Here is a 26,699-nt window from a genome sequence, read left to right on the forward strand (position 1 = left end):
AATCCATTTCACTGAGGAGTGGAGAGTGGAATAGAGCAAAGTCCCAAATGGGAGAGATCAATACTTGATTTACTAAAGCAAGCCCTAAAAAAAAAAGTCAATAACTGGTTATATTTTTTTATACCTATTTCTCTGCTTGGCTGATATTTATTCATATATGTAATAGCATTATCTAAATAAATATTTTAAACTATATATCAATCTTAAAATTCACATTGTAATGAAATATGAGAAAAAGCCAGTCTTTGATGTGATCATGTAGCCTGTTTTAAAATCTCATACAAATCTATGAGCTAATCTTAAATCTTGAAACCCATTCAATGGCATATTTCATAGTTTTATACCAAAATGCAATTAACAACGATATTATACTGTTACAATAAAAGGTATACCCATTAGATATGTGTGTTTTTATTATGATTTTTAACCTATAATTTAATTTCCCTTTATAAGTTTCTTAAACTCCTCAGGTTATTTGCTTTTAGAGCAAGGAACTAAATAAATAAAAGGTCAAATGCAATGAATGAAATTGAAATATGAAAGTCATTGCCCTTATATTACCTAGGGAAAGAGGCAGGAAATGGCATGGTTCTCTCTGGGAGTCATACTTGCTGCCCCTTGCCCTAAACATGTATTTGCTGAGGAAGCAGGATCCACTCTTTTTGTCCGTTTTCAGGACCTGCCCTGCTCAAAGGAGATGGTGATTAAATTTAATATAATATTGGCTCATTTGTCTGTAGGGCCATCACCTGAAACATCAAGCTTTGCTTCCTAAGGACAGTTTGTGGAAGTGGAGTCTAAAACGTCAGATACAGCTCTGTGCCCTTCCCGATTCTCGGGGGACTCTGGAGATGGATGGGTAGATAGAAACATAGGTACGTAGATGCAGCCTACAAACCTACATACATAGATATGAATAAAGTCAGGACACAGACAGGTCCGCTAAAGCTTTGACTGCTCCAGGGTGATCCCAGAAAAAAAGTGTCTAGAAATTTCTTTAATTCCTTAAAGGAAAAAATTATTCCTATATTCCCATCTTGATTTTCAAGATTTTCGAGAAAGAAAAAATATACCCTACATCATAACACACATAGAAACACAACAGCAAAATATTTATGAAACATATTCGTTAAGAAGTTACTGGAAAACAAAAAATGCTCCGAGGTTACATGGGAAATGTATTAGAATGTTATTCTAATATGGCTTATTATTGTGGAGGCTCAGATTTCAAGGAACTGTGGGTCAAAATTGTATCCCCCCCACCAAACATAATAGCGCAAAGTAGCCCAATACATAATAGCCCAATACAATGACGTAAGCAATTAAATACGTAGAATAGAGTTGTATTCCATTGAACCACAGTGTCGGACAAAGTTCCTGAACTGCCGACTTGGTTGATCTATGATGCAAGTCAGAGGCATACCTGCCTTGCTTTAGAGCAGACAAAGATTCTAGTAACTTCTTTCTCCTTTCGGGATTGTTAATAAACCAACATCTAAGGAATGTAAGTTACATAATGGAACGTTGGAAGCCCAATGTCAGCTAATTAAGTGTGGCTACGACTCGGAAAGATCCTGTAAGTGATAAGTTAAAATATTAATACCAATTTCAAACTTCTTGAATAGAGAGGTTGGCACCTGAAGAGTTAGAATGTATCCTGACATTTTATATTAAAGGTTTGCCTCAAAGCTGCTTTCTGAACAAGTGGGGATTTCTCTGCTGCATGTCCTCTGATATCAGCCCATGAAAGGTGACGATAATCCTGGGGGTGACACCATTGTCCACAGAGAGAAGATTTCAATCAGGTGATCTTCATTGTCTGATAGAAATGATCTTTATGGCTTTGTTGTTCTTCATCAAAGGGCCCCGATTAAGCATCTTCATGCCCTGTGGTTTGTAGAAGAAAGCAGAGAACCAAAAAATAGACTATTTGGTCCCCATTAAAAATGGACCCTATTTAAAGCACCATGGTATTAAAACAGAGCAAAATCTAATACAAATGCAGCTTCAATAAGTGTTATTAAATTATTAGACCTTTAGGTGAAAACATACCCTCGAACTGCCTTTATATGCAATCAAAGCCGCGATTAAATATTAATGCCCTAAGATTAAAGGGTCACTTGAGTGGGTTTTTTTAAGCAATACCCCCAAATGGTGAACAGCAGATGTTGCAAATTAGCTCCATTTTGTACACTTTGTGGGCACTAAAACCTGGACCAGTTTTGAGAGTGAAAACCCCAAGGGTCTGGCGCAGCCGTAGGTAGCTGCCCTGTGTGCCTGCAGGTGTGCTGTGATTCTTTCGTGTCAGCCGTTCTTGCATCCTCTTCCTGGTGCTATGCAAGGTCCTTCCACAGAAAGAGAAGCACCTGGAGCCGAGTTTGTGTTAAAACAAAGCCGAGGACAAGCTGCTGATCGTCCATTCGGATTAAGGGTATGATACATTCAGCCTTGAGAAAGGAATACTTTTTTCTTGTTTAGAAATCCTTTTCCTTCTTCTGAGTGTCTGAGGCTCAGATCCAGCAGAGCCTTAGTTTCTGTCGTTGCTGTGACTCATTCCCAGCAGTGGTAGCTCCGTCTCCTGCACTAACCCGGCCCTGATGACCTGCAGCCACCCCAGGACTCAGGCCCAAGCAGGGGGACCAGAGGCCCTGCTCCTCTCTGGTGAGGCTGTCACGTGGCCCTTGGGGAGCCCCAGAGCACTGGCACTGAGGGGGTGCCCCGGGCAGGTGAGGGGAGCGGGGCCCGGGGCGGGGCAGCCCCTTGGTCGTCCGTGGTGTCCTGCATCCCTGCTCTGAGCAGCCCCATGCCCTTGAACCGACTGTCCTTGTCCTGGGTCCCATGGGAGCAGAGCTCTCCGCTGGCCAGCCCGTTGGGCTCACACAAAGCCTCGTGAACAGAGGGGGGCACGGGAGCTGACTTTCTCCCATTTGTTTTCATTGATCTGAACCCCGGGAGGCAGTCCGGCTGGCGGCCCTTCTCTTAGTCTGGCAGCAGAAATGGAGCTTCAGAGTCAGATCTGAGTTAGCAATGTACCCAAACCCACCCGCTCCCCGAAGCCCCTCGTCCACCCGCAGACTTGGGGCAGGCGGGCCCGTGACCTGACTCCGCCCCGCGAGCCAGGTGGCCACGTCGGCCGGCACCACTGCCGGACTCCTGGCACCTGCCCTGTGTTGGGCTCATTTCACAGCAACTGTCCCCATCATGACTCCCCCCGGTCAAGCCCCCCAGAGCTGAGACGCCCCCGCTCTCTGCACACCTGGCTGTGCCCAGCGGGCCCCTGCACATGACAAGGCCCCGTGGTGGGTGCTGAGAGGGACACAAGGAAAGGTGGCCATGCCCGTGAGCAGGGCACCCTCCATGCCCTGTGGAACGGGACCCCGACGTGGGAACGGGGAGGTGAGGAGGTTGACCTCGGCAGGGTCTTTGGCATGAGAGCTGGTGCCTCCTTGGGTGGACCAGGGCCGGTCTCCTGTCTTCCTCCTGCAAGGGTCACCTCTTCCCGGGCGACCAGCCCCTTAGAGATCAGCAGTGGTTGCAGAGACGGAAAGGGCCCTGCTGGAGACAGTGAGGAAGTGCTGACACTAGGCCCTGCCGACGACAACATCTGGATTTGGAGACTGTACGCTCCTGTCAGTGGCCTTTGGTGGGAGTGAGAGAAGGAATCTGATAAGGCGAGGAGATCGTGAAGCCTGCCCGGTGCCGGGCGCCGAGGACAGAGGTGTCTTCGCCCCGAGCCCCTCAGGGACACCTCAGTGGAGGAGCCTCTCCGCAGGTGGACGTATCCTCAGCCGAGGGGCAGGGAACGGCGTGATCTCAGTCTGTTCTTGGTTTTGCAGGGGGACTGGCAGGAGGGCTGAGGGGGCCCCATCCGGCCCCCGGGGCCTCCACTGTGCACCCAGGGGCCCCACCATCTGGGCTTTCGTAGAACTGCAATCATCTGGGGGCTTGGGACATGGGCATTACTTGAGAGTCAAGCTACACACAAGCTCAGATTGGAAAATTATTTCATCTAGTTTTGGTAAATTTCAGTACAGTAGAAAGCACTTAATTTTTTTAAGTATTTTTCTTTTTAAAAAAATATATTTATTTATTTGGCTGCATTGGGTCTTTGTTGCAGCACTCAGGATCTTTCGTTGTGGCGCGTGGGCTCAGGGGCCCCGCAGCACGTGGGATCTTAGTTTCCCAACCAGGGGTCGAGCCTGCATCCCCTGCATTGGAAGGCGGATTCTCAACCACTGGACCGCCGGGGAAGTCCCCAAAGCACAACTTTTTATTGGGTGCTTTAGGTTCTTACAGAGCTGAGGGTGCATGAGAGGGGGTGGATGCTCTGTGATCCCTTTAGAGTTTTTATGTTTGTGTCTGATGGTGCACCTGTGACCAGCCTGTGTCCTGGCAGCCTGGCAGGGGGAGCCTCCCACAGCCTGGGAACTGAGGGGCCCTGCCCAGCGGACCTTCTTTTATCTACGGGTCACCGCGCGGACCTCCAGCCTTGCTCTGCTGCTTTACCTGCCGGCTCGACCTCTGCGGTCACGAGCCCCCTGAGTGGACATTGCTGGTCTGTCTCCCCATCCTCCTCGGGAGACCACATCCAGGACCACCTAAGTGCCTGCTGCCCCCTGCTCTCTCTTTCTGGGGCCCACCGGGGCCACGCCATGGGAACCCTCGGCCCTCTGAATGTTCGGGAGGTGCCATTCAGACCAGAGCAGATGGACCAGGACAGGTGGGTGACCGCGGCCACCTCAGTCTGCCCCGACTAAGAAAACTGCAGACAAGGGCATTTCCGCCTCTTTAGCGTACCTTTCCTTCTTTAAAACCAGACAAAACAAAATGAAAACCACAAAACCCCCTACATTCTTTCTTATAAGTAAAAAGAAATACACGTATTTAGAAAACATAGATTTTTTTAAAAAAAGAAAAGAAAACTTTTCTCAACTTCATCACCCAGCTGATTGTTTACCTCATGTATGTATGCCTGTGCACATATGTGTGTGGGTACATGGATGTGAATTAGACGTCTTTCCTCCTGCCCTGTGACTGGCCTTTTCACTCAACGTGTTGTGAGATCCTTTCCATGTCGTTCCATCTTCTTCTACACCATGAACTCTGGGGGCTGCTAAGTGTTTACCTCCTGTATCACACACGTCACATGTATTTAATCTCCTATGTTAGGTCATTTAGATTATTTTCGATATTTTTATTATGGTGAACAAGGCAGAGGAGAATTCCGGTGGCTGAGTCTTTAGCAAATTCAAGGGAATTCCCTGTGGATGAATCTCCAGAAGCGGGAGTGCTGGCATAAGGGCATGTGAATGGCCCTGGGTCCCCACGCGGCCCTTGTGAGGCCAGTTCCTCACTGTCCAGGGAGGCCTAGGTCCCTATTACCCACGACGCCCTCGGAGTCTAGGACACCGCCCGTCCTCCTGGGGAGATTTGGCATCCAGGAGAGCTCTGCCCTGTTTGGCAAATTCCTTTATCTTCAGTCCAAGGACAACAGAACCTGGACCAACCCACACCCGCCTGGAGCGGTTCCCGGGCTGTGGGCCGGGGGGCTGGTCACCCAGAGTCGGGCTGGGCCACGCCGCATCCCTCCCCATCTGCCCTGTGAGTGCTCCATTGCTCCGATAACTGCCATCGACTTTGGGTCAACGACACAGGCGGGCGCTGGTGGCTGATGCAGTGCCCATGTGTGCCAGCACAGTCAGCCCCGGGAGGAGTGGCCCAGGCGCCATCCTGCAGGAACTGGCTGCTCTGAACACGGACAGGTCAGGAAGTCACCCCAGAGCCCTTTAGCCCCCTAGAGCCATTTCACTGAGCTCATCATTGCAATAGCAACACTGCTCTCTGAACTTGCCCTAAAGAGCCGCTGGTCCTTTAGCAATGTTCAACCCCCTCAATACCCCTCTAAGCAGAGCTTCTTGACCTTTTTTTAAATGCCATGGCAGCCCGGGGAACCCTCCTTAGACAAAGATGTTTAAATGCGTAAAATGAAATACACAAGACCTCAAGGAAACCAATTAGATTAAAATAGTTATAAAATATATTTTAATTGTGATGTGTGCTTCTTTACTGATACGTTAACTAACAAGGTCCAGCAGCAGGTCTAATCACTGATTCTGAAGCAGCAGAAGCAGAGCAGAAACGATATTATTATCTGCAACAATTGTAACATGATACAAAAATATCGTGGTTTAAATTGGCAACAATGTCACAGGCAATACAATCCTGCTGTAGCATCATTATATCTATTTCATAATGAAAAGAACTGGTAAATTTCAGTTAGAGAGAGATGAGGAGAGCAAGGATGAATTTTTCCCACCCAAATTCACAGAACCCAGGTGAAGAACTCCTGCCCTAAAGCAAATAGAAATAAGCAGTCTTGTTTAGAGGACAAATGAGGCACAGAGAGGCTAACGGTTTGGTCCGAGGCCACACAGCAAGTTAGAGCCCCACTCTGGTACTCCTGTCAGAGGTGCTGACCAGTTGGTCTGGCTCAGCTTCTCCCCTCCTTAGCCTCCAGTCTTAAAATGAATACTAATCCATGATTTCATCCTGAAATGCTTCCAAAAAGATCAATCGACTACATTTGCTACTATTAGTAAAGCTACAAAACGTTCTCAAAAGCACTTTAGGAAATGGAAAAAGCTTTATGGATAATACAAAACGCAAATCCAAACCCCATAAACAGACTTGCTCTACCAGGGGGAATTAGAAGATTCATTTCAACTGAGAAAAACCCAAAAAAATCCAACTACTGGTGCCCTTTTCTGGGGGGAGCGCTGTAAAATTAGTAACAAGGCTGCTTGAAGAAATCCTTCAGACCAACGTTCAGATTTAAAAGAAATATTTACAAATAAGTCAACTGTAAGCTCCACTTACTATGTTTTGGTGGCAAAGGGAGATGTGACCATTGGGTCTTCGGGACCTGCGTTGCCAGAATTCCTTACAAAATTAAGCACTCTGAAGGAAGTATACCCCCCAAATAGACTAATTTCATACTTTTCCAGTAATATATAGCCAAAAGAATGGGACAGCACATGATTATTTCTTCATCTAACTAATAATCTAAATGAAAAGGTGGGCAGTTGGACTGTTTCTCCCTTTTCATAAATTAAAAGTGGATCTTCCCCTGAATTTTCTCTTCCTGTCGCTTTTTCCTACATCCCAGGGCAGCAGGGTTACTGACTGATGGACAGTCATCCCTCCTTTACGCAAGATGCTCTGAGCGTCCCAGTGAGCTCTCACGGAGGAAGCTGACACCCACTCCCTCTGCCACTTCCTTGGGGCTGTCTTCCTGTCCCACATCCCCCTGGCATTTGCATCTCTGCTGCATCACCTTTCACCATACTGCCCCCACCCCAAATCTACCACCTCCTCCCCAACTCCTGCTCTGGGTCTACCAGCCTTCATGGACGAAGATGGCTCTTAGCCTGGCTCCAGCTGCCCCAGTCCTCCCAGCATCTGCCCCCATCCTCCCAGCATCTGCCCCCCATCCTCTCTGCATCTGTCCCCCATCCTCCCAGCATCTGCCCCCCATCCTCCCAGCATCTTCCCCCATCCTCCCAGCATCTGCCCCCCATCCTCCCAGCATCTGCCCCCATCCTCCCAGCATCTGCCCCCCATCTTCCCAGCATCTGCCCCCCATCCTCCCAGCATCTGCCCCCCATCCTCTCTGCATCTTTCCCCCATCCTCCCAGCATCTGCCCCCATCCTCCCAGCATCTGCCCCCCATCCTCTCTGCATCTTTCCCCCATCCTCCCAGCATCTGCCCCCCATCCTCTCTGCATCTTTCCCCCATCCTCCCAGCATCTGCCCCCATCCTCCCAGCATCTGCCCCCCATCCTCTCTGCATCTTTCCCCCATCCTCCCAGCATCTGCCCCCATCCTCCCAGCATCTGCCCCCATCCTCCCAGCATCTGCCCCTCATCCTCCCAGCATCTGCCCCCCATCCTCTCTGCATCTTTCCCCCATCCTCCCAGCATCTGCCCCCCATCCTCCCAGCATCTGCCCCCCATCCTCTCTGCATCTGTCCCCCCATCCTCCCAGCATCTGCCCCCCATCCTCTCTGCATCTGTCCCCCCATCCTCCCAGCATCTGCCCCCCATCCTCTCTGCATCTTCCCCCCATCCTCCCAGCATCTGCCCCCCCATCCTCCTTGCTCTCTGCCCACCTCAACCTTCTCTCACAGCCCGAGTTCTGCCCCTTCTTGCTTCCTGTCCCATGTGTTTTCTCTCCAGTGTTGACCCTTCCCACTCTCAACATTATTCCTGCTCCTTCCAGGTTTCTTGATCCCCGTTTTCAAGTGTGACTGCGTATTTGAAAAGCAGGCTGAAAATATTGTGAAATGATCTCCACAGCAAGTCTAGTGCATCCATCACCTCACTCCATTACCATGCTTTTTTCTTGTGATGCGGATTTTTAGATTTGCTCTCTAGCAGCTTTCCTGTAGGCAGTACAGTATTGTTAACTGTGGTCATCAAGCTGCACATCACGTCCTTTTGCGACATATACAAATACTGAATCATTACATTGTACACCTGAGACGAGTATAATGTTACATGCCAATTACATCTCAATAAAACTATGTAATAAACAAGAGGCAGGTGAGTGGTGCTGGGGAAGAGCTTGCACCAGAGGGACCCGGGGAGGCCTCGGCCTCAGCGGTCAGCTTCCGTCCTCCCTGGGCACGAAGGGCCTGGCTGGACGGTTGCTCAGGTCCTCTGATGACTGCGGTTCTGTGAAATTCCGGATGCCGCTGGCCGTGATGATGCACGTGTTTGCTCTCGTGGTTGTTTGCGGTCCCCAACCTGCCCTGTCCTGTCTGTTTCAGTCATGTTTCTGTCCCCACAGCCCCACGTCGGGCTGCCTGCCCTCCCCCCAGTGCCCACACCCACGCCCTGGGAGCCCCCGAGGCCTCCCCGGCCTTCTCGGCCTGGTCCTCGCTCTCCGGCTCAGATGCTAATTGGCGGCCAGCTCTCCCCTCTCCACGCCTCCGCTCGTCCTATCAGCTCCCTTTGCTCTTCCAGCCTTTGTTGGATTGTCTCCTCTTTTTCCTTTTGTCTGTCGGTTCCCTAAACTGTTTGCACATTAAAAAAAAATTTTCTGTCTTCCACGTCAGCCCATTCTCTCCTGCTGTATCGCAGCCCACAGCCATGTTTCCTGCAGCCTGCCATGGATGCCTGAGGCCAACCATGGCAACCGTCGGAAGGGACGGGCAGTGATGCCTCGGGTCAGCCCTTTCCAAGCCTCAGCTTCGCCTCCTTCTTGGAGGAGGGGCTAGAAGCAGCAGCCCAGGACTCCGGGGATAAAGGAAGACGGTTCTAGATACCCAGCCCCGAGTCCAGGTGTTTAGGCAGCTCCCCCTCAGGGGGCTGCTCGGCTCTGGGGCCTGCCGGGTGGAGGGGAGTTTTGGTGGAGAAACAGCTCTTTGCTCTATGGTGTTGTTTAAAATTAGCGGGCAACTGCAAGCAAACGAAAATAACTCCTTAACGCCGTGGAGCAATCCCAACGCCAGGAAGAGTTTCGGGCTCGGCCCAGGGACCCCTCTGTCCTTCGCGTTAACACTTTCTGACAGGTTTCCTTCTTGGGAAAGCTCAGCCCCCTGAAGTCTGAGTCTTCCTGGCTTCCCGCCAGGGCTGCCCCGATGTTCTGTGGCCTCACGGTCCCCACCGAGCCCTGCGGGCAGGGGCAGGATGCATCCTGGTTCTGGGTCCTGATTAGAAATTTTAAAGAATGGCTCTGGTGAGAGCAGCTGCCCCATCACTCCCTGGGCTGCGCACCCTTTTCTCCCTGGGCTGAGCGCTTCCCACCTGGAAAGACTGCGTACACAGAGCAGGCAGCCGAGCGTGCAGGCCGGGCGGCCGCTGGGGCGTGGCCCCTTCACCCTTTGCCTTCTGGTGGCTTCTGAGCCATGAAGTCCTGGTCAGTGGTGCTCAGGACAATCCCCGGAGCAGGGGGGCCGGGCCAGGGGCCGGGACCCTGGGAAGCGGGGTTCCCCAGCTAACGCTTCCTGTTCTGAAGGATCCCTCCTTCCCGGTTTCCTGGTGGCCGGCCCGGGCTTGTGACAGAAGAGCCGGCTGAGAACAGCCAGCGGCGCCCGCAGCACAGCGCAGTCCTTGGCTTGTGGCGATGCCGCCCCCGAGCCTTGGCCACCCCCGCCTGTGCCGGGTGGGAGGCGGGGGAGGGCGGCTGCATGGGGCCCCTCCCCGCTGCTGAGGAGGACCGTCTGGGCCCAGGAGGGACAGACGAAGGCCTGAGCCGGAGGAGCAAACCTGCCCTGCCCACCACCCAGCGCCGCTCTGCCCCCTGCTCCCCTGCCTCTCAGGCTTGTTCCTTGGGGTTCTACCTCCGATGCCCTAGCGCCCCACGCAGGCCTCGCCCTTCTCTCCTGGCCTCTTAGAGGCCACCTCCCTCCAATCCGTCCTTCGTCTGCTGCCAGACACGCCTCCAGAGCACGCTTCTCCCCACAGCTCCCGGATGTCGTCCCCACAAATCGGGGACCCCTGCCGCCTTCAGCGTCACCTTTTATGGCCGGCCTCCCGGTCCGGTGGGCAGTTCTGGCTTTCCCCGGGCGCGCCTGCCTCCCTCATCCCGGGCACGTGTGCTCCCACTGCCATGTGCACGAGTTCTCATGCAGCCTCCCTTCCCGGGATCCCCGCGGTGGGGCGCTTGCCAGGAGTGGGACAGAAGTCCAGACGGAGGGACGGGGACGCCGCTCCAGGAAGTGCTGGCCGGGCTGGATGTCCGGGTTCCAGGCAGCGTCCCACGCAGGAACGCGCGCCCGTGCGTTCTCGTCCTCGGGAACCTGCGCTGGGGACCACAGGAGCCGTGCGTCTGTCCAGCGGCCCTTCCCACCCCGCCCAAGGCATTGAGCATCAGGACAGGGTGGGGACGGAGGCTGCGCTGCTCCTGAGTTTCCTCATGGTGGGGGGACGCCCCTCAGTCCCTCTCAGAGGAGATGAAAGGAGATCGGAATCACCAAAGTCCTCTGGCGGTGAAAGGCCCAGCAGACAGGAGCATCTCGCTGCTGTCCCGAGTCCGGGCTGGGAATGCAGGGGTCAGTGCCCGGAGCAGCCGGACCCCAAGGCGCAGGGAGCCCAGGCGAAGGGGTTGGAGAGAGGCCAGTGATGGGAAGACAGGGACCCCCGCCTGGCACAGAGCTCGGGTTGGCTACGTCGTGTGGACGAGGAAGGACTTGAGCTGCGGGCTGAGCCAGGTTGGTGATCCCACCCTCTGGGCACAGACCCCTGGGGGATGCACGGACCGCAAGGGACCTACAAACCCAATACTTCACCGATGAGCGCTACAGACAAAATACGGAATACAGAGCAGGTGTCTGTAGCACAGCTGAGACCAGCAGCTGTCCCCCAGGATTCCTTCTCCCTCTCGTAGCACCGTCTCCTCCCCCGGGCTGTGGCTGCCCGGTCAGGCCATGGCCCGGGCTCTCTGCATCGAGCAGTGGCCTCGAGACGAACCCCTATGAGGGTGTGTGAGCCTGCCCCCTCCTCGCTGTCCCTCCACCTCCAGCGGCGCCGGGTCTACACTGGCAGGCAACTCGGAGCCTGGACCAGGCAGGTGCAGGGGAGGCCCCAGCGGCAGCACAGCTGTGCTGCCCAGCATGGTAGCCAAGAGTCCTGGGGGCAGTGAACTTAAGTTTAAAATTAAAATTTAGGTCCTCAGTGGCACTGGTCACGTTTCAAATGTCCAACAGCCATGTGGGTGAGTGGCTACCATATTGGATGGCACGGAAAGCTCTGCTGGACAGTGCTGGGAAGGAGCCTGGGTTTCCAAATGATCCCTGGGGACAGAGCTGCCCCGTGACCTAGCCCTTGTCCCTGCAGAAGTGTCACCAGCGAAGAATTAACTTCTGTGTTCCTTGCAGAATATACTGTATTTGGGGACCTCTTCGTTGTACCACTCTAGCTCTATATAGATATACTTGTGACTGTGTATATATATATATAAATAACGTACGTGTTTGTGAGCAGATCCAGATGTACACATATATAAATTATACCTCAAATACATGAGGGCGCTGATGTGATTGATAAAATGTCATTTACGGGGAAGGGGAAGGGTAAGCTGGGATGAAGTGAGAGAGTGGCATGGACATATATGCACTACCAAATGTATAATAGCTAGTTAGTGGGAAGCAGCCTCATAGCACAGGGAGATCAGCTCGGTGCTTTGTGACCACCTAGAGGGGTGGGATAGGGAGGGCGGGAGGGAGACGCAAGAGGGAGGAGATATGGGGATATATGTATACGTATAGCTGATTCACTTTGTTATACAGCAGAAGCTAACACACCATTGTGAAGCAATTATACTCCAATAAAGATGTTAAAAAAAGCCCAATGGAACTGAAAGTTGTTTTTTGTCTCTGTTTTTTCAGAAAGTACTAGAACTATAACTACCATCGGGTTGTCTGAAGTCTTTGGATATTAAAAAGAGGTCCTTTCACCTGCAAAGGCTGGGAATGGCTGACCCAGCCAAGAAGGACGAGTAGGGCTGGGGCGGAGGAAGCGGGGTGTGAGTTCCCGCTAGGGGGCGTGAGGAGCTCTGTGGGCGCAGCTGGGCTCTGGCCACTGGTCCTCAGCCTCAGGCCCAGACCGGCTCTCAGGGCGGATGGTTCCAGGCAGACGAGGCAAACGGGGGCGTCCAGCTGTCTGGCCTGGGCGTGCAGTCAGCCGTCCAAAAACGGAACAAAGAAAGCCCCAGCGAGGGGGAAACCGAGGCAGAGACGGACGACCCCAGTCTCCCACGGCTGGGAGGTGGCAGTCGAGATTCAAGCTCAGAGGCTGCCCTTGGCCTCCCCAGAGTGCTGGGCACCTAACAGCAGAACCTCCCAGTTACCCCAGGTCCCCTGCTCCTCCTCTGCTCAGGCTGTCAAACTACAGGCAATTGCGCTCCTGTTCTGTCTGATGTGTGAACACACCCCCTGGGAATTCACAGCGACAGCCAAGAAATTAATTGTGCAGAGGTCACCCAGCACCCTTTGCCGAGTGGCGATAACTCCCGGTCCTCCCCGTGCCTCAGTGATGGGGACACACGGAGCGGCACATCCCCTCCTGCAGGCCTGGAACCCCAGCAGCAAGGGTCTTTGGGTCACAGGACCCGGTGTGTGACCGATAGCCTCAGAAGACCCCGCTCCTCGATCCCCTGTTTAGGGCTCCCCGCAACTTCACCGGAGCAGTGAGCGGCCTGGGAAGGCCTCTCGGGGATGTGGGAGGTGAGTCCCTGGTAGGCCTGGGGGCCAACGAATCAAGTCAGAGTTCTGGAGGGTCTCTCAAATTCTCAGAGTAATTGTGACCTTAGAAGACAGACAACCCCAGTAGGGGCTTGGGCTGTGAGCCAGTGAGGCGGGGAGGGGCCTTCCGTAGAGGCTGGACCAGCCTGCAGGGAAAGCATCAGAGCCAGGGTGGGAGGGGATTTCTGAAGAACACCAGATGTGCTGCTTGAAAGGGACAGCCGGCCACAGGGGACAGTTAAGGAACTGCTGGCTTCCTAAAGCCAAGGAGAGCCCGGTGGGTCACCAGGGGAGGAGCTCTGGTCAGGTGACCCTCACAGGTCAGCTAACTTCCGTCACACCTGTGCGCAAATGCAGGTGGTAGCCATGGTGACCTGGAGCCCAGATGCAAACAGACTTTGCTCTCCTGCGATGAAAATGGGGCCCCAGGGAACCAGCGACAAGGGAAGTGATGCCGTGGGTCACGGCTCAAGAAGGAGCCGGTGGCTGGAGCAAAGGACACAGGAGACCCTGAAAGTCGCTGTGGGGCCAGCGCAGTGCCGAGGCGAGTGGTGCCCCAGTGCACACCTCAGCGTGTCTCGTAGCAGGGCGCATCGTGCTTTGTGGTGAAAACGGGTGTCCTGACCCCGCATGGGGCTCTCGATGGACGCAGTGGGGTGAGTGGAGACCAGAAACCCTGGAGGGATTATCTGGACACTAGCATGTTCCGAGAAGAATAGCCGACAAGTTCTAATCCAGCACTAAGCCAGCAGGTCTGGGCCAGGGTTGGGTGGAGAGAGGGGAGGGGGACAAAGGGACCTGGAAAGGCTAGGACTGTGGCCGTCTACAGACCCTGCCTGGGACCCCCTCCTCTGAAGGGCCCCTCCTGCGTCCACCCCTGGAAGGGGTTGACCCACCCCCAGGTCCGGGGAGGACCCTGATTGAGAGGGTCAGTCACCGCATCACCTGGTCCTTGGCTCAGGAAAAGCACATGACCCAATTTGAGCCAGTGAGGCATCAAGAAGTGTCCACTGGGAGCCTCTGGGAAGGACCCTCCCTCTCTCCAAGGATGGGACCCAGGGATGGGAGTTCCTTTTCTTCTGGGTTTGAACCAGGAAGCTTGAGACCCCCATTTGGGCCAGAAGCCAACTTGTATCCATACAGGGAGGAAGTCTTAGGATGAAGCCAACACCTTGGAAGGCAAAGGGAGAGACTGAGGAAACCAGCCCTAGTGACATTGGTAAGCCTTGGTCAAGCCTTACCTGAAGCCTTCCTACTGCTGGACTTTGGGGCTTGTCTAAGCCAGGTCAACTTGCTTTTTTCTGTTCCTTGTGACTGAAAGCATCCTGACACAGCTGTAAATCCATTTTATGTTAAGCAATGCCGACAGGCTGGATAAATGAAAAGTCTCATGTTTATAACAATATCTGAGATGCTGTTATGATCAGTGCATTTAAAGGCATTACTTAATTCATCATCATGTTTTCCCCTTGTGGACTTTCTCAGTGAACAGATGGTAAAGGACAGTGGCCATCATGCTGTGTCCCTCACATCCGGATGTTTAAAAAATGCCTCCTGCTGGTGGTGAGAATCAACCAGACCAAGAGAGACAATTTGAATTTGTATAGGAGGGGGAAAAAAAGTGATCCTCTTCTACTTTTCAGAATCATGTCCTGATTTGATTTCTTCTCTCTTTCCCCAGAGTTGAAGGCCCTGTGGGCTCAGCTGGGAGCAGGACGGCTGATCCAACTGCAGGACCTGGGTCCTCTTCCCAGCCCACGAGAGGGGCACCAGCCCCGCAAGTGCGTCCTGGGTGTTCCCAAGATACGATCCCGCCTCGGATGGCTGGCTGCTGTTTTCCGTCCCGACACCGCCAGCCACAGCCCTGCTGCCTGATGATCATCCAGCCCTGGTTTTGGTCCTAGAAACAGGGGGCTCCCCACACCCTGCCGACAGCGGGAATCTAACCTCAAACGCTCTGAGCAGATGCCCCATCAGCCCCCACAAAGCCAGTGGGAACAAACTCTGTCCTCCAGTTTAGTCCATCATGGCTTGATTTCAGATCCACACAGCAATTAGCATTTGGCATCAAACACAGTGACAGAAGCTGCCCCCCACGTGCACCTGACTCACCTAACACACGCGTGTGCACATGCATGTACACTTGTTAGTGTGCACACTCAGCCACCTGCGTCCACATGTGGGCGTGCACACACAGGCTCTCATGCACACACACAATCACACGGGCTGCACACAAGCGTGCACACTCACAAGGCTCACACACAGGCTGCACACTCACACAATCACATGGGTGTGCATCTCACACACAAGCACACACACTCACAAGAACAGACTCGCGCACATACACATGCAGGTGTGCACAGCTATGCGCGAGCACAGGTGGGCTGTATACGTGGGCCAGACGCCCAGCAGAGGTCTGCACACGAGGAACTGACGCTTCTCCGCTTACCCCTTGGGATGCTGTCGGCCACCCTCTCCCACCGCCGCCCATTTCCCACTGCGGGCAGACGGCTATCAGGTCCTCTCATGAAAACTCCAGTATTTCCTCTACCTCTCTAGGATATTTTTAAGTTTTCCGAGAGACAGTGTTCTTGTATTGGAGAGAGGCATGAATTAGGAATCGGAAAACCCGAACTGTCCTTGAAAGCTGTCACGGGTGGGGCTCCTCAGGCAGTTGGCGCTGAGCAGGGTGGGCTAGGTCCGGCTCCCAGGTTGACGTGGCACTCGGCCGGGGAGAAGCTGGGCTGCGATGCAGTCACAACAGTGGCCCCAGACGACTCCCTGGGGGCTCTGGAGCCGGGCTGGCCCTTCGGAGGTGCCCACGTTGCAGAGGGGGCGTGCAGATACTCTAACGCGGGTGCATAACTTTGGGGAATCTTCTGCTCGTGTCTTAGGTAACAACATTAGCAAAGCTCAGTGTGAGGCTGGGACAGATAACAAGGGTCAAATCAAGGTCTCATCGCCCCAAACACAAAAGGGCTTTATAGAGTGGGTTCTCCCTGGGGCTCAGCCTTAGCACATGGGAGTCACTGCCGTGTTCGGCCTCAGTCACATCTTGACAGATGTTCTGAGAGATCACATCTGCTTTAGCCACCCCGCAGGGAACATGCTAAACAGCATGGATGAATTTTGTAGTGGGCAACGGAGATGGTGAGATGCACAGGCGGTTCTGAATGATAGTGTCAACATCACCGAGGGCCAAGAATTTAAATAGAGATCAGGCATAAGCCTTGCATGGAATTTAAAATAAACACTGGGACAGAGTGATCAACGAATACCCTCCGTAAATCAGTCCCCAAATCTCAGATGTGGGCAAGGAAGGAATTTGAAAGAGGCCATTTTCGTCGGCTGCAGAGCCCTGCAGGACAGAGCCCTGCAGGACGCAGCGGCTCACAGGAGGGAGAGTGCATTCTTCTGCTCCTGGACTCCCGGGTCAGCGGCAGTTCAGCTGCCCAGGGATGGGCTCAGCTGGGCGGCTGTGCTGTGGTCCAGGTCTGCATCACATGGGTTCGTCTGGAGCCCAGGCCACCGGGAGAGCCCAAGCTCTGAAGTAAGCCAGCACTCTGCAAACACTTCATGTCCAAAGCTCATCGTCGAAGCAGCTCAACTCCATGCAAAGCAGATGGGGAGGAAGAGTGAATATTTGCTGAAAAATAGCCCTAACTATCAACAGACCTAGGCAGTGTTTTCTGTTGTTATGACTTTTATTTCTGAGTTTATGTCTTGTTTATGTTGAAATAAACATGAGGTGCTGGCACTCATGTCTTGACACTGCAGAGATTGCCTCTCCTATACCTCCTCTTTCTCTGAGGTCTCCTAGCCTTTTCTACCAGGGCTGCCACTGATGTCTTTGTGCAAATTAGAGAAAGGCTCCCCCTCTGAGCAGTCATAGATTCATGAGTACAAACCTTGATGAATGGGTGGCACCCTCCTGCAATTTAGAAAAATGTACCCCTTCCTCGAGGTGGATGCAGCTCTATGCCAGGAAAGAGAACTTGGCAAACAGAATACAAGCTGGGTTTTAACTCAACCACCTCAGGGGGCTGTCCTTGTGCCGTGAGCAACTTGCTCAACTGTACATGGCAGCCTTTTCTCCACCACTCTTCTAGCTCTGCACTAGCAAATAACATGAAATTACAAATGTAGGTCAATGGATGCTCTCTGAAAAGCAAGAAGGAAAAGACCTTCGCTGCTTTCGGTCTTCAGTAGTGTGTAAACACTTTATATTCTGGGCTGGAGGGGTCACACAAGTCCACTCAAACATATAGTTTTCTCTTACTAAGTTAGTAGAGATGAAAATGTAAATTTATTTGAGTTGGACAAGCATCACCCCGAAAAGAGGGATGGGTGTAAGAATAGTGAACACATGAGCCTTGAATATTTATTATACTGAGGAAATTACAAGAATGGTGCTAATATCAGCATATCCAAATTGTGCTACATCAGAACCTCAGGTGGTAGGGCGTGTGGCACGGCTCATTGGCTTTGAACGTAGATAAGCATCTGTACCAGAGACACATCACAAGTTCCTTAACCTCATTCTTAGCTTTGCCTTCTCAGCCCTCCAGCTAAATGCCCACATGGGCCCTCTTGCCCTTTCAGAATTAAACCATAAGTAGTTATAACAATGGACATGCATCCTGTATCATCCCAGGGGCTGTGTGGGCACAGTGTTTGCACTTCAATCTTCTTCCTCATTCTGGGTCGAGGCTCCTAGAGGGAGAAGCGGGAAAGGATGAGGATGCAGAACAAGAGGTGAAAGTTCAAGGGCAGGGAGACTGTCTCTCTTCTCAGGACCAGGCTGGCAGCAGAGTCAGGAGGGACAGGCCGCCATCACTGGTGTCATGCACAGGGTTCCTGTTAGGTCGCTGGCCACTCTGAAATATTAACTGTATGTCTCACTGTCTTGTCGGCCTAACTCTCTGGGGTTCAGGCGGATGGGGGCTCACTGCCCCGTGAGGTCACTCTCTAACCCAAGACATCCAGAGCTGCAGAGGCGGGAAAGGAATGGGGGAGCTCACATCTCACCAGCCTTGGACCTGAGGTCCAAGTGGGTCGCTTTGCCCCAAGACCATTGGTCAATGCTACTCTGCTTGGGAATTCCCTGCCAGTCCAGTGGTTAGGACTTTGCACTCTCAGTGCTGAGGTGCTGAGGGCCTGGGTTCGATCCCTGGTTGGGGAATTAAGATCCCACAAGCCTTGCGGTGCAGCAAAAAAAAAAAAAAAAAAAGAAGTGCTACTCAGCTGTCCCCGACCTGCCTACCAGGGAGGCTGGGAAATGCGTGAGCGCACGCAGAATGTTTCGGGAGCACCGTGTCACCCCGCAGCCCTCCTACCCAGCACTTGTCCTGTGCACCGGTGCCAGGTGTCCATCCACGGAGGTCACTCCTCGGGGGCAGCTGTGCCCCCGCCTGCCCGGTGACCCACTTTAAAATGCAATTACTGCTAGACCGTAAATCTCAGGCCTGCCACGGCCAACGCGGTGGCTTTGGGACGTCACCTATGCCCTCTGTGCCTCGCTGGTGGCTTCCCAGTAATAGGACTCCGCTCTCGGGACTGCTGTGCCCTCATCGTGGCTGGTGCTCGGGAAAGCTGCCGGCTGCTGCCGTGGGTGGTCGGGCTCAGGGCTCTGCAGGCCCGAAGTGGCCAGAGGATGGAAGCCGGGCAGGCCGGGACCAGGGAGGCCCCCGCACCTGCCTTCACGGCTGATGGGCGGCCAATCCTCCGAGAGAGTGCAGGACGAGAGGCTTCCATCTAACACTTTTCCCCAAGTGTTTCACTCAAACAAGCTTCTGTTCTTCTCCACCTATAACAGAATCTAGAACACACGGCACTCAGTTTGTCGCAGGACGGCCCTGTGTTCCCCTCTTTCCCGTCTTCTGGGCTGCTCTCTTGCAGTCTCACCAAGTGCACCCACGTTTCCGGTTTGAGAGGCTCAGTCCTGACTCGACTGCTCCGCTGCACGTGAACTAGACTCACTCCCACAGGGTCAGCAAGACAGTAAAAGCATCAGCCGCAACACAGCTCTGCGTTAACAGGGGTGCCAAGCACCCAGAGAGGCTCGGCTCCCGCTGGGCGCCCAGGGGGACCCCAGCACTGCAGGGCCTCCTGCAGGGACACCAGCGCTGCCTCCATCAGGACCCCAGTGACGACGCATCCAGCATCTCCTCTGTGCCAGGCGTGATTCTGTATCCCTCATGGTGCCAGCTCGTGGGGATCTCCCCAGAGCCTGCAGGGTGGCTTCTCTCCTTCCTTCTCGCCAGGTGAGGAAACCAAGGCCGCGAGGGGAAAGGAATACTTGCAACAGAATAACCGTGCTCTGTGCAGCCCCCATGGGGGACGAAGCGCCTTTCTGTAAATTATTCTACGGGAGGGACAGTGTCTCTCTGGGTCGCATGGATGCTAAAGTCAAAGGCCGTGTCACGGATGCCACAGACCAGCAGAGGAAGCTGAGGGCAGGTGACGCCGCACGCTGGCGGCCGGGGGGGCTCCACGGCTCAGTCTCCCGACCCTTCCGTGGTGGGAATAGCAGAGTCCACTGCGGGGGCTTTACTGGGAGATGGCTTAAGAGAATCTGCATTACATGCGGAGTACTGGCTGTACTGGGCTGAAGAACGTCCCCCCAAAGTCATGTCCATTCATGAACCTGTGAATGTGACCTTATTTGGAAGTAGCATCTTTGCAGATGGGAGTGAAGATGAGGTCATACTGAACTTGGGTGGGCCCTAAATCCAATATAACTGGTGTCCTTATAAAGGGGGGAATTTGGACACAGACATGCATGCATGGAGAAGGCCATGTGAGCACAGAGACAGAGATTGGAGTGATGCGTCTACAAGCCAAAGAACACCAGGGGTTGATGGTCTGAAGCTGGAGGAGGTGATGGACAGATCCCCTCCTGGAGCCCCAGAAGGAAGCAAGCCTGCTGACACCTTGATTCCTGACTTCCAGTCTCCAGAACTGAGACAAAAATCCCTACTGGTTTAAGCCCCCCAGTTTGTAGTGCTTGCTTGGGGCAGCCTAGGAAGCTGGTGCCCTGGCCCTTCGTGGGAACTCAACAAACGCTAGATACTGTCATTAAGACAGAAAGACACAATGGACCAAATATCTGGGAAACCTGACTGCTGGAATAAGAAACCCAAAGGAAGGGCTAGGATGTCTTCTAAGGAAACCACCAGCCAAAGTACACGCACTCAAGGAGTTGAGAGAGACAGGAGGAGGGGTCTCCCAGGAAGGGTCTCCTCGGGACACTCTGTCTACCAGCCACTGTGCTTCTTTCAGTCTCGCTTCCCTGGAATTCTGAAACTCATCATGTACCAGTTGTGGGTTTACAGTAACTGCAATGCATGCAACTTGCTTCCTAACTTCAAGGGGACTTGAGAGAATTGTGGCAGAAATGGACATTCCTAAGTCCTGGAAACCAGAGGCAGTTTTGGGGGCAGAGGCTGCTGCCAGCTGCCCCTCCCCCAGTCGGCCTGCCAGTCGCCTCCCCTGGGGGACAGTGGGCCGGCTGGGGTCCAGAAGGGCAGAGGAGGGTCTTCGGAATGCAGGGATGCAATGCATACTTTAGTGTGAGTCAGGTTTTACGCCCGAGGCAGAGGGAATTCTAACACACACTAGAGCAGAAAGACAGAAATTGCCTTTTAGATGGCTGCCATCAGCAATATCTGGCCGGCAGGTTCTACAGGGAAGTTTAACCTTCTGTAACCTTACAGTAAGCTCTCCAGCGCCAGCTCTCTCTCTCTCTTTCTCTCTCTCTCTCTCACACACACAAACACACACACAGATATACAGATATACCTGCAATCATCTATAATTTTTATCATAATGGTTTTATCTGGGGGGGGGTGCCCTACAGGCTGACGCCCTTCCTTCTTCTCTCTGCACCTAACATCTTACACATGCATACCTACACAACTCACACATTCACATCTAACAGGAACTGAAACTTAGGCAGCCACGAACCTGCAAGCTTCTTGCTAATCAGGGCAATACCGGATGTACAGTTGGAGCTCGGCAAATAATTAATAGTAATGAAAATTGACATTGCAAAAATTAAAGTGAGAGGGCTGATAGAAAGGAATTGGTTTGGTTGTCAAACCTCAGGCCTAAAGGGAAACAGATTGCTTTGGAGAATCTTTTAATTAATTTCAGAGTTTCCCTGTTTCTTTGCCAAATGAGCTGAGTTCCTTTCTTGGCCATCAGGATCTTCTGCAGACAGAGGGAGGGATGGGGAGAGTTGAATGGTGTCAGGGATCATCCCATCCCGGGAGCCTCCGGAATTCCCTGCCCTCCCAGCAAAGAAAGCTCAAGATGGGGGTGATGCAGCCCAAAGAGGGGTTCGTTTTGTAAATTACTTTTACTACCTATGAATAAACCAGGAGGTCTACCTCATTCATAGCTAAAATAAAAATGGACCTCTACAGTCTGACCAAGTTCAGCCACTGAGCTGCAGCATTAACTTGTATTCTAACAAGATTAAAATATATTTGTCCTGGGGATTAGCATACTTAAGTCCCCTTTCCCCTTTTTAGCAGTGGCAGGGCACTTTGATCTGCCTTGCGTGGCAAGAGCACGGCTTGGGCCCAGCTATCCGACTGCCAAGTGTGAAATCGGCCTGATGTCATCCTCATCCTTCATCTTTTACATCTTTCACCAGTTTAATTATATTTCCGCCACAAAGCTCTGGCGCCTCATTGCATATTCAAGTTTGACTAGGAAGCATTTAAAAAAAAAAAAAAGGTGTGAATGAAATACCCCTGTAGGGGGAAGGGAGGGGTCTGCAAATCTCATGGTGCAAAGGCAACGAGCCCCAGCCCTCGGGTTGCCCCAGGGACGTTCTCACCTGCATGGAAATGTGCATCCGTCCTGGCCCGCTCTGTGCTGGGCCCAGCGCCCTCATTTGGTGCCAGGCACAAAGGCCATTGTCACGCCCCTGCGTTGCGTTTGGGGCTGTTTGGCTTGTGACTCCGGTGGGTTTGTATTACATCCATCCTCTGCCGCGTTGGTTTTGTTTCCTTGGGGCTTGGAATCCACAAGGCGCACTCCTGCCGCTGCGTAAAAGCCACCTTCCTCACGGCGGCGAGTGAGCTGATGTGTCACCCATGAATCGCCCACTTTGAGGCAGTGTGCAACCGCCAAAAAAAAACTGTAGGGCGCACTCAATGCCCAAAGGGGACGTGTCTGGCTGACCTTTGATCACCTCAAAGGAATCAGACAGTCTAACTCTCCATCCAGACGCGGTACTCTGGCCCTCCAGCCCTTCGCAAATTCCCCAGAACTGCTGGGAAAGCCAGGCTGCCGGCAGAATAGGCCTTGGTATCCCAGTGGGGCACCTCCTAATACCTCAACCCCAGGGCCACCAGAGCCTCCCGGGTGGCTTGGAAGGGGAGGGCGGGGGAGGGGATCCGTGGCCGGGCCGAGGTCCTGCGGGCGCCCCTCCGAGGACGCTTGTGTTTGGGAGAGGAAACGAACCACCTGCAGGCGTGCCTGGGTTTTGACCTTCACCCCAGCCCACCCGGCTCTATTCACACCCTGCTAGAGTGTCTCAGAGAGCCGGCACTCTCCAAGGGTCGCCCGTCAGGGACGTTGGGTGTTACTTCCACATACAAGCCGGACAGAATAGAAATGCAGATCGGCTTTCTGAGCCTTTGAGAGCAGGTCAGCGCTGGGAAATGCTCTCCTCTCGGACAGCCCCCTTTGTCTGAGATTTCCCCGGGTCTCCCCCTTTCTCCGTGGGGTATTCACGTTCTCGATGTGGGGAAAACAAAGCGGCAACTCTACGTTTTTTAAAAGGTCCAGATTTAGGACCATTTTTATTTTAAATCATCAGACTTGTTAAAATGGGAGGTTAACAACACATTGCTTCTTCAGTTGAATGATATAATTATAAAATTATCTCCACATAATTACCTCAGGATTACGTTTCATTCTGGTTAGCATGTAATCAAAGCCTGTTATGCTTTTAGCTATAGGAACAGCAATTAATTTCAAAGCGGTACTTAGACCCTTCAGTATTTAGACAAAATAGCTCATCATGTCACGAGGAGGCCGGCTGGCTTTCGGAGGAAGAGCCGTGTGGGTGGGGCGGGTGTGATGCAGCCGGGACCGCGGGCGGGACACGCTGCAGGTCGCAGCCTCGAGCCCAGCCCTCCATGTGCAGGTGGGTGCCCACCGCCTAGGCTCTGAGTCAGCTGTGTCTCGTGGCCATGAGGCTCCCTGCTCAGTGCGGTAATTATCGATTGGAATGGAAAATGGAGTGGCAGGTAAAGCTATTGAGCTTCTACAGAAACCCAAAGCACAGCATCTTGCTCATTTTTTGGAAAAGCCTGGGGAAAAGATCCTGATATGAATATGGGTGTCTATGTTTTCGAGCCCTGTGATTACAAAGTGCACGCGTAGCAGTGTTTCGAAAGAGAGGGGGGCTCATGATTCTAGAAAGTGCTAACTGCAGTCCTGCGTCTCTACTGGTGGGATTGTGTTCTGTTCTCCTTCAGCTCCCACCACTGTTGCACTTTTTATAACCATGTGAATATCGTCTCTCCTATTTCACGGTTTCCCCCCTTTCCCGTTTCCCCTAACAACTATATAGATGCTACACGGGATGGTAGTAGCCAGGAATGTGTAGGCACTTTACCAAAAACAGGCCCTGGGCTGGCCGGGACCCACGTGAGCTGAGCACAATTTTCCCATGCAGAGCCAGAGTTCCACCACCCAAGTAGCGAGCCCTGTTCTGTCCCAGGAGCTTTCTGTTCATTTCCTCACAAAAACCCCTCACAGGAAACCTATTAGGTAGGTGTTCTTTCTGCTTGAAACACGAATGATTGGACTCTGGGGCTGGTAAGTAACACAGTCGAATGCAGGGCTGCCTGGTCACAAAACTCTGCCCTTTCCTTGCCCTGCACTTCATTCAGTGCGAACTGCTGTTATATAAATATCTGCATGAAAAAATGTGGAACTTGAGCCGTCTGCAAGCTGATGTGAGGGACCCTGAACCCTGGGGCATCTGAAAGCAAGCTCAGCCCAATGCTTTCTTAGCAGGCTTCAGTCTTGTCCCAAACAAATAGATGTTTGGAAGCCAGCATGTCCATCATTCATTCTCGAGATTGAAATCTGTCCAATTTTCACCCAGATGTTTTGGCACTGGAGGGCATAATCTGAGACTTGAAACGACAGCCTCTGAGTTACAATGGAAATGGTTTATCCGGGCACCTTACCCGCAGTAACAGAGTAATGGTATTAGCCTTGGCAGGAGTAAATTCTGCCAAAGGCGGGGTGACTCTGCTGTGTCCCCTACTGCCTGAATCTAAAGAAACGCCAGCTTTCCAGATTCATATTTTGTTGGTGGGAGTGTGAGAGTCAAAATCCTCAGGAGAAAGTTGTGGCCTGAAGGGAAAACTCAGACGCGCATGCCATGGCCACTCAATGACGCCAGAGGGCAGGGGCCGGGGTCCCGGCGAAGTCGGAGGGAAGCGGCCAGTCTGCTGCCGGGAGGGGCCGCAGACACAGGAACCCGGCAGCAACTCCTCGCGGCACGCTAGGCAGCTGGAGCCTGTGATTACCCATCCAAAGAGGAGAGAAAAGCGGAGGAAGAAAGGGAAGTTAGCGGAGGGGGTAGAGGTTGGGGGAGGAGGAGGGCAAACCCCGGCGCAGAGCCTGACAGTCCTCTTCCAGACAAAGGACTTGGCGGGAGGAGAGAACCCCGAACGCGCCGGCTGAAAGGCGGTCGGAGGCCCCTTCCGCCGGCAGCGCGCTCGGGCCGCGCGGCCAAGTTTCACAGCTCGACAGATGGGGCTGAGCGGCGGCCCGCCCCGATCCTTCCAGACGGTCCGCGCACGCAGTGACCCCCACCCTCCCTCGGCCCACGGAGGACCCTGGGCGGTGTCAGGGTCCCTCCCACCCGCGTTCCCATCCCGAGCCCCTCCGCAGAGGAGAAAGCGCCGCGCGCGCGGCCCACTGGGGCCCTCAGCTCTTCTTCCCTCCCGGGTCTCCGGGGAGACTGGGGCGGGGGTGATGGGGCGGGAGGGGGAGGGCTTCTCTGGGACGCCTTCCAGGCTGAGGGGGTGAAAAGGCGGCCGGGGAGGCAGATCTCGGCCACTCTTTGTTCCGGGCAAAGCGCGGGGCTCAGCCCTGGAAGGAGGGGTGGGGCAGGACAGCCAATGGGGCGAGTCCGGGGCTCCGGCCCCAGGATTCTCCCTTCACGGAACACCGGTCCTGGCGTCCCCCGGGGACACGGAGGGCCTAGGGCTTTGGGGACACGCCACCTCCGCCTGGAGGTGTTGCCCAGGCCTGGCAAGGGCCTGGGGCTGGGCTCCGCGAAGGGCAGCAAGCCCGGGCCACACGTGTTCCCGAGACTCTGGTCGTTTCCCCCACCCCCATCTTGGGGGGCTCCCCACATCCCTCTGCGGGGATTGGGCCCAAGCTGTGGAGGTGGCCAGTCACCCTGGCGGCTGAGCAGGAGACTAATAACAACAACGGCAATAATAATAACGCGGTCATCGTCAGTCTCACCAGCCAGGCCCTGCGCGAGGCCAACCACGCTTGATTAAATCTCGTAATTAGGAGTCACTTTAATGAATGTTATTACATTTCAGGAGATTTCAAGACTGGCCTTTTCTTTTCTGTGGGCGGGGATCATAAATAGAATGAAGTATACGAGATTATTAACAAAAACACGAAGGGTCTACGAGGGGCTCGCGCGGCCCGGCTCACGAAGTGCGCCCTGGAGCTCAGGGCGCCGGCACCACGCGCGCCCGGGTCTCCCCCGCGAAGGGGGCCCGCGGGGCCAGGGGACTCAGCGCTGCGTCCCGCCTGCGACCGCCCGTCTCCCGCCACCCCATCCCCCCCACCCGCCTCCTCTTCCTGGAGGCTCGGAGGAGGTCTCTCGCTCGGCCCTGGTAGGAAGGAGAAGCGCGGAAAGGAGGTCCCCACCCCGAGGCCCGGCTCAGGGCTGCAGTGCGGGCGTGTAGGCAGGGTCGGGGTGCGGGGCGGGGGGGGTCGGTCTCCCCGAGGCCTTGGTCGCCAGCCGCTATTAACCTCCCGGAGCGCGGCGGCTCCTCCTGGCAAGCGGCCGTTTTCGGAGGAGCCGGGACCTTCCCGGGGGGCGCTTGGGGAGCTGCCCGGGCGGGCAGAGACCGGAGAGGTCGGATATTAAACCAGCGGGAGACAGAATGACTTTTAGCCGAGCCGGAGCGAGCAAACGCGGCCTCCCGGCCGGCCCCGCGCGGCCTGCGAGCGCACTTGCATACATAGTGCCTGGTGTTCGCTGTGCAAGCTGTTCGCCCGGGCACACCTGTACCGAGCGGTCCAGAAGTCCCATGGATTTGCCCTTTTCACTCAAGGGAAAACAGAAAAGATGGACCTCCTTGGAGATCAGACTGGGGGCTCCTCCCTTGTCTCCCCTAAAGAAAGCGCTTGGCCGTTCACTTCGGGCGACCTTCAGACCTGTGTTGACCCG

Source organism: Balaenoptera musculus, chromosome 9 (genome assembly GCF_009873245.2).
Source record: "Balaenoptera musculus isolate JJ_BM4_2016_0621 chromosome 9, mBalMus1.pri.v3, whole genome shotgun sequence".
Lineage (NCBI taxonomy): Eukaryota > Metazoa > Chordata > Mammalia > Artiodactyla > Balaenopteridae > Balaenoptera > Balaenoptera musculus.